The sequence below is a fragment of the Carlito syrichta genome, unplaced genomic scaffold (genome assembly GCF_000164805.1).
Source record: "Carlito syrichta isolate Samal-C Ts95f unplaced genomic scaffold, Tarsius_syrichta-2.0.1 Scaffold316176, whole genome shotgun sequence".
NCBI classification, from domain to species: Eukaryota; Metazoa; Chordata; class Mammalia; order Primates; family Tarsiidae; genus Carlito; species Carlito syrichta.
The window spans coordinates 64,404-72,642 of NW_007260272.1; positions in this window are offsets into that span (position 1 = coordinate 64,404).

The window sequence follows — 8,239 nt, forward strand, 5'->3', positions numbered from 1 at the left end:
TTTTCACAGAACCAAATTTTAGCTGTAGTAATTTTCTCTGTTGAATTTTTCATTGATTTCTGCTCATTCTCTGTTTGATTTTCTAGCTTGCTGAAATTATCATATAGACTTGTCTTTCAACCTTCTTCTGTTTTAAAATGTATCTTTAAGGTTATAATTTCTTCTAAACACTGCTTTACCTTTCCCCACAGCTTTAAAAATACTATGTTATAAATTTATTTAAATTGACAAAAATGAATTGTGTTTATGAGCATATATTGTATACAACATGTTGTTTTAAAATATGTATACATTGTGGAGTGTCTAAATTGAGCATATTAACATATGCATTAATTTACATACTTACCATTTTGTGGTGAGAAAACTTAAAGTCTGCTCTCAGCAGTTCTTAAGAATACATCTTTGTATATGGTGATAGGTAAGGGTCCAGTTTCATTCTTCTGCATGTGGTCAACTAGTTTCCCCAGCATCATTTGCTAAATATAGTTTCCTTTCCCCAGTGGTTGTTATTGATGGCTTTGTCAAAGATAAGTTGGTTGAGAGATCGCATTTTCACTTCCATAATCTCTGTCCTGTTCTATTGATCTGTGTAACTACTTTAGTACCAGTCTCAGGATATTTTGGTTACTACAGCCTTGCAGTACAGTTTAAAGTATGGAAGTGTGATACCTCCCACTTTGTTCCTTTTGCTGAGGATAGTTTTGACTATCCGTGCTCTTTTTTGTTTCTATATGAATTTCTGTATTGTTGTTTTCAGGTCTGAGAAAAAATGATGTTGGTAATTTGATTGGGTATTGCATTAATCCATATATATTTCCATATACAAAAATCAACTCGAAATGGATCAAAGGCCTAGACATAAAACCTCAAACGATAAGAATCCTAGGAGAAAACGGAGAAAACACTCTTATGCACAGTAGAGTAGGCAACAAATTCTTGGTCAAATCCCCAAAAGTGAATGCCATAAAAGCTAAGATAGACAGGTGGGATGTCATCAAATTGAACAGCTTTTGCACAGCAAAAGAAACCATCAAGAGAGTGGGGAGATAACCCACAGAATGGGGAAAAAATTGCTAATTATATATCTGACAAAGGTCTAACATTCAGTATCTACAAGGAACTCCAACAAGCTGAAAAGAAAAAGACAAACAACCCTACTAAAAAGTGGGCAAAGGACATAAGTAGTCACTTTTCAAAAGAAGATACACAAGAAGCCAACAAATAGTTGAAAAAAATGCTCAGCCTCACTAATCATCAGGGAAATATAAATTAAAACCACAATGAGATACCACCTAACTCCAGTAAGGATGGTCATCATTAATAAATAAAAAAGACAACAGATGCTGGTGAGGGTGCAGAGAAAAGGGAACACTTCTACACTGTTGGTGGGAGTGCAGACTAGTTCAACTCTATGGAAAGCAGTGTGGCTATTCCTAAAAAAGCTAAAAAAAATGACCTCACATATGATCCAGCAATACTTTTCCTGGGAATATACCCAGAGGAACACAAATTATTCTGCCAAAAAGATACCTGCACATGCATGTTTATACCTACACTATTCACAATATTAAAACATGAAACCAACCCTACTGCCTATCAAAAGTGAACTGAATAAAGAAATGTGGTACATATACACAATGGAGCATTACACAGCCATAAAGAAGAACAAAATTATGGACTTCGCAGCAAATTGGATGGAGTAGGACACCATCACACCAAGTTATCTATCATAGAAGCAAAGAACTGAATACCAAATGCTCTCACTCATAAGTGGGACCTGAACAGTAGTCACATTAGCAGAACATACTAAAGAAAATATAAACTAAAGCAAGAATAAAATGATTCCAGATAAAGAAAATGGTAATACAGGATGTAAGCAAATGTAAGTGAATATTGATAGTTTGGGCAACAATAATAAGGTACTGTAAGGTTTTAAAGATACTTAATATAGGATACATGATGGCACTAAAGACATTGGGGGTAAATGGAATTAAAGTCTTGTAGGTCATTGTGTATCTCGTAAGTGGTAAGAAGGATCACATCAGGGTATTACCTATCTCACCATGTTATACTGAGTAGGTGTGGGGCAGTTAGCATGTTCTTCTTAGTTTACAGATTTCCAGATTAAGAGGATATGCCCCTGAGAAGCAAAGTCTAAAGAGGCACATACAAACCTTAAATAGATCATAAAACCCTACTTTTTGCTTGATGCTGTAAATGATGAGAATTTGAGGATTCTGGTATGGAGTGACCATGTTTGCACTTGGGAGGAACGTAAATAATTATGGCAGGAAGTCACAATGATTGAAGACAACAATGGTTACAAATTATTTTTCCAGTGTGTATAACCTTAAAATATGACTTTTTAGCCCCTCCTTTAAATAAGTAGAGTCCATTTCTTTACTTTTTGAATCTGGGATAGCTTGTAAAATGCGTTGGCTAAATAAATACAGCAGAAACAAAACTATGTTTGTTTTGAGCCCACATCTTAGTTCTCACAGTTGAAGTTCTGTGACCAAAACATCAAATAAGGCTTGGGTAACTTATAGAATATGATAGACCATGTGAAACAAAGATATGCTGACCCTCATGAGGCCCTTCTACACCAAGTACTCCTAACAACCCAATAGCTAACCAAAGTCTAATGAGTGAGTCCAGTGAAGACCAAAAGTATGAACCGGCTGAGCCCAGCCCAAATAAACTACAAAACATAAGCTAAATAAATATTATTTTTAAAAGTCAATAAGTTTCTTGTAATATGGCAATAAATAGTTACTAAATTTAGTTATAATTAGACAAAGTAGACTTTAAGTAAAAAATTACTAGTGACAAAGAGGAACGTTTTATAATTATATCATTATAATGATAAAATGTCAAATCAGTATGAATATATAACAATGTTAAATTTGTATGTACCCAAAAATCTAGCCTTAAAATTAGTGTAAATATTGCTAGCACTAAAAGAAGAAATCAAATCTAAAACATAGCTGGAGATTTTTACATATCCCCTCTATAGCTGATCAAATAAGACAATACTAAATAACAATAGAGATATAGAATATCTGAACATGATCAAGAAAATTCTGCCCTACTTCCCTTTCATACCATCTTACTCCCTCACACACGCGTGCACGCATGCACTGCTTGTAACAGCTACAAAATACCCACTATTTTCCAAGTGCAAAGTAAACCGTATGTGGGGGTCAAAAGGCAAGTTTCAAATATTTCAAAAGGCTAAAATCACACAACATAAATTCTCTGACTATAGTAGAACTAGCTATACTTCATTCATCAAAGCGAGTGCACATGCATGTGTATGTGCATGTGCACACACACACACACACACACACTAAAACAACCTATACATGTTTGAGATTTAAGTAATATATTCTATAATCTAAATAATCCAAAAGTCAAATCAAAATCCCAATGAAAGCTGGAAATGAAAATAAAAACACAATTTATAAAACTCTGTGAGAATGAATTAAGCCTTCATAAAAATATGAAAGGACTGGACTTGAGGAGCTTCCAGACAATTGTCTATGTAATAGAGTTCCTAGACAGACGTCAGCAAGATGGTGAAATAAAACTCTCCAGTGCTCGATCCCCCACAGAAATACCAATTTGAACAACTATCTGCCCACAAAAATGTCCATACAAGCTAAGGGAATCAGATGATAGATCACAGCATCTGGGTAAAGCACAGAAATAAGAAAAAAAGCATTGAAGAGTATGAGAAAAACAGTTTTACATTACTCAGGTCAACCCACTCTCAACCTCAGACAGCATAACATCGCGAGAGATTCCCTCCATGTGGCAGAAGGGGAAGGAAGTAAGCATCAAACTTTGCTTAACACCCCCCAAACTAGGCCTGTCCCATTAAAACTGAATGCCAGAGAAGACCCTCCAGTCTCAAGACTCAGTGCTGGTACTTTTAGACTAAACCACCAAGCCTGCCTTGGCACCAGGCAGGATCCTGCAGCTTCAGTTCTGCCTGGTGAACATGTTCTCCAGCTTTTGAGCACTACGTTAACCCCACTGGCCCCAAGCTCCAGACCAGCCGCAGTACTGGGTAGGCTCCAGATGCCCTAGGCTTCAGGCCAGATCCAATGCCAGGATTTCCCTCACGGAATCAAGCTGCAGGACTATCCTTTGACTAGGTTGACCCAAGTGACTCTGGACCCTGGATTCCCCTCAACTCCTGGTTGGCCCATATGGTCACGGGTTTTAGGTCCACCACAGCACCTAGCTGGCCCTACAGTCCTATTCATGAGGTTGACACTTGTGGAACCAACATTCAAGCCAGCTTGACCACATTCAAGATCTAGTTCCACCCAGCACCACGGTAGCCCCATATTTTAGGTCTGCCCCCATGCAAGGTTGCCACCCTGGCCTCAAATCACACAGGAACCCATAGACAAAGATGCCAGTCTTCTGCACTGCTAGTTTGATTCCTGAGGCCCCACACTCCGACAGATCCCCTGCTCCAGCAGAAACAGGACCCAGGCCTTTTAAAATAGACATCAGCATCATACTGGACCCTTTGGAATCTTATTTTCAATAAAGGCTTCAAAGTGCAAGAGTAGTGATGCTGGCATATTGGTGCAATTGTTCTATTTTATTAATCATTGTTAATTTTTTACTGAGCTGAATTTACAAATTAAACTTGATCATAGTTATATATATATATAAGACAAAATATATAGACTATATAGGATTTGATACTATCCATGGTTTCAGACATTCACTGAGGTTCTTGCAATGTATCCTCTGTGGACAAGTGGGTTCTGCTATATTCAAAGTGCTGAAGAAAAGCCAATGCCAAACAAGACACAGAGAGTATAACTTCCACAGACAAACAAAAGCTGAGGGAATCCATCACCACCAAATCTGTCTCACAGGAAATGCTAAAAAGAATTCTTCAAGCTGACAGAAAAAGATAGTAATTAGTAATACAAAAGCATACAAAAGTATAAAACACTGGTAAAAGTACATTAGTTAAGTTCAGAATACTCTAATACTTCAATGGTGGCCTGTAAGTTACTTGCATCTTTAGTATAAAGATCAAAATCAAAACTCTTAAAAATGAAAATAGTTACAATCATTTGTTAGGTGATAAACAATATTAAAAGATGAAAATTGTGACATCAAAAATTTTAAATGTGGAGAAAATAAAAGTGTAGAATTTTTTATGCAATCAAACTTAAGTTGTAATAGCTTAAAACAGGCTGTTATGTTTTCATAACCCTCATAGTAAAAAGGCAAAGCCCACAAAGTTAAGATTTATAGTAGATACACAAAAGATAAAAAGAAATCAAAGCATACCAGTAGAGAAAAATCACTTATCACAAAGGAAGACAGGAGGGAGGTAAAAAGGAAAAAAAAAATCTACAATACAGTCAGAAAACACTCAACAAAATAACACTAATAAGCTTTTACAGATTAATAATTACCAAATGAATTAAATTTTCCGTACAAAACACAGGCTGAATGAAAAAAAAAAATGCTGTCTACTAGAGACTCACTTTAGCTTTAAGAACACGCATAGACAAAATGAAAGGATGGAAAAAGGTATCTTATGTAAATGGGACCAAAAGAGAACAGGAGTAGTTATATAGGATAAAATGGACATTGAGTCAAAAACTGTAAACAAAGACAAAGAAGGTCATTATATAATGATAAAAGAATCAATTGATCAAAAGGATAGAACTATAAATGTGTATGCATCCAGCATCAAAGTACCTAGAGGGAGAAATAGACTTTAATACAATGATAGTAGGGAAGTTTAATAGTACACTTTCAGAAATGGGCAAATCATCTAGACAGATAATCAATAAGGAAACGTCAGGTTTAAACTGTACTTTAGACCAAATGGACCTAACAGTAATATACAGAACATTTCATCCAACAGTAGCAGAATACACATGGGCTCTTCTCAAGAACCCATGGTATACTTTACATGAGAGGTCATATGCCAGGCCACAAGATAAACCTTAATAAATTTAAGAAGATTGAAAACATATCAATAATGTCTTTTGACCATAATTTTAAAAAATCAGAAAAGTTGCAGGATACAAAATCAACATACAAAAATCAGTAGCATTTCTATACACTAACAATAAATTATTTGAAGGGAAATCAGGAAAAGGATCCCATTTAGAATAGCAAAACAAGCAAACAAATAAATAAATAGGAATATATTTAACCAAAAAAGTGAAAAATCTGTACACTAAAAACTGTAAAACATTTATGAAACAAGTAGAAGACACAAATAAATGGAAACATCTTGTATTAATGAATTTGAAGAATTATTATTGTTAAAATGTCCATACTACCCAAAGTGATCAACAGATTCAATGCAATTCCTATCGACATTCCAATGTCATTTTTCACAGAAATAGAAAAAAACAATTCTAAAATTCATATGGGACCACAATAGACCCAGTTGCCAAAGCAGTCTGGAGCAAAAAGAACAAAGCTATAGGTATCATACTACCTAATTTCCAAACCTATTTCAAAGCTATAGTAGCCACAAAATGTGACAATGGCATAAAAACAGATACATACAATGGAAACTACTAGGGGAGGGAGGGCACACCTCATCAACAAGGGTACCTGTATAATGAATATTTGTATACCTAACCCTGAATTGTACCCCACATCTTTAAAATAAAAATTTTAAGAAAGAATAAATAACCCAGAAGTGAGTCCATACATTGATGGTTATTTGATTTTCGACAAAAGTGCCAACAACGCATAATGAGGAAAGGACAGTTATCTTCAAAACATGGTTTTAGAACAACGGGATATCCAATATCTGCAAGCACAAAAATGAAATCGGATTCTTATCTCACACCATATATACAAGTCAACGCAGAATGTATTAAAGACTTAAGAGTAAGAACTGAAACTGTAAAACTACTGGAAAAAAACTAGGGGAAAAGCTTCATGACATTGACCTGGGCAATGATTTTTGGATAAGACTTCAAAAGCACACACACACACAAAAAAAACAAACCAAAAGTAGACAAAAGGGATTACAATAAACTAAAAAAACTTCTGCAAAGCAAGGAAATAATCAACAGAGTGAAAAGACAACATATGGAATGGAAGAAAATATTTGCAAACTATACATCTGATGAAGCGTTCATTTCCAAAATACATAAGAAATTCAAACTGAATAGCAAGAAAACAAATAACATAATTTAAAAATTGGCAAAAGACTGAATAAACTTTTCTCAAAAGAAAACATAAAAATGGCTAAGAGGTATATGAAATAATGCTCAACATCACTAATCATCAGGGAAATGCAAATCAAAACCATAACGAGATATCACCTCACAACTGTTAGAATGGCTGTTAATCAAAAAGAGAACAAGTGTTGATGAGGATGTGGAGAAAAGGCGACCCTTGTTCACTGTTGGTGGCAATGTAAATTAGTACAGCCATTATAGTAAACCAAATAGTGGTCCCTCAAAAAATTAAAAATGAAACTACAATATGATCCAGCAATTTCACTTCTGAGTGTATATCTGAACAAAATAAAATTTGAATCTCAGAGATATTTTCACTCCCATGCTTATTTCAGTATTACTGACAATGGCCAAATTATGGAATTAACCTTTGTGAACATAAACAGATGAATGGATAAAGAAAGTCACACACACCCACACACCCACACTGAAACATTGTTTACCCTTTAAGAGAAATTAAAACTGTGATTTGGATTAACATAGATGAACCTGGGACATTGCCCAAAGGGGACCGGATTAAAAAAAATGTGGTACATATACATGATGGCATATTACGTGGCCATAAAGAAGAGCAAAATCATGAACTTCACAGTAACCTGGATGGAGCTAGAGCCCATAATACTGAGTGATCTTTCACAGCAACAAAGAACTGAGTATCACTGTTCTCACTCATAAGCGGACCTTGAACAATCATCATACTACTATAAGAAAAGCATTGGCAGTACGGGAAACTGCCAGGAGGGGAGTGGGGAAGCAGGATTGGCAGTAGTGGGAATCTGCCTGGGGAAGAAGGGGGCACACCTCACCAGTAAAGGTACCTGCATAATGAACATTTGTATACCTAACCCTGAATTGTACCCCACATCTTTATTTTATTTTATTTTATTTTTGAGTTGGAGTCTCACTGTGTCTCCCAGACTGGAGTGCAGTGGCCGCTCCCGGCCACCGTAGCCTCGACCTGCTGGGCTCCTGCGATCCTTCCGCCT